Genomic DNA, 834 nt, shown 5'->3' on the forward strand with positions numbered 1-834 from the left:
CTCCCACATCTCAAAAACATGCATGGTAATTAAGTGTAGACTCAAAATTGTCTGTAGGTGTGAATTGTGTATGTTTATATCTGCCCTGCGATTGGCTGGCAACCAGTTGTGGGTGTACCCCACCTCTTGGCTGCAGGATAAGCAACGTAGAAAATGGATGGATGGATGGATGGATTAAATAATATTTACAGTTAAACATTTAGATTTATATAATCCTAGTGCAAGAAGACTAATAATTGACATTATAGGATAACTGTTAATGCATCAGACTTATAGTGTATATTGCTTTCCTCGATACCCAGAGACGCTACACAATTGTGAAGGTTATTCATTGACTCTACGATCACACATGATGCTATTAAGCTCCTTCGAGAGTCTGGCAGAAGCGTGGCTGCCATTCTGTGCCTACAGCCCCACCGAAAGCCCACCAAACATCCACCTACATGTACATCCAACTACGTACATTCAATCATGGGCAATGTTGGTTAATTGTTCACTACACTGAGTATACTTATCATGGGGTCATTACATTAAAGTGATTAATTTGGAAAACAGCGCATTACGTAGACTCATGCAGCGTGTTACATTGAAGTCCCATTTACTACATTGGGAAAAAAATCAAAAGTAATTATTTAGAAGATAAATTAAAAATGTTGAAGTGAATTCAACTTTCTACCAAATAGGTACCGTAATTCTTGCATCCGTAAGTACAGAAATGTGATGGAGGGTAAAAAGATACGTGAGGGTTGCTGTGATGTAACATCGGGCCACATTAAATGCTACATCATTTCGATGTCTTTGATGTTTGCTTCGCAAAGCTTTTTACCCCGTTTG

Source organism: Syngnathoides biaculeatus, chromosome 7 (assembly GCF_019802595.1).
Source record: "Syngnathoides biaculeatus isolate LvHL_M chromosome 7, ASM1980259v1, whole genome shotgun sequence".
Taxonomy (NCBI): Eukaryota; Metazoa; Chordata; class Actinopteri; order Syngnathiformes; family Syngnathidae; genus Syngnathoides; species Syngnathoides biaculeatus.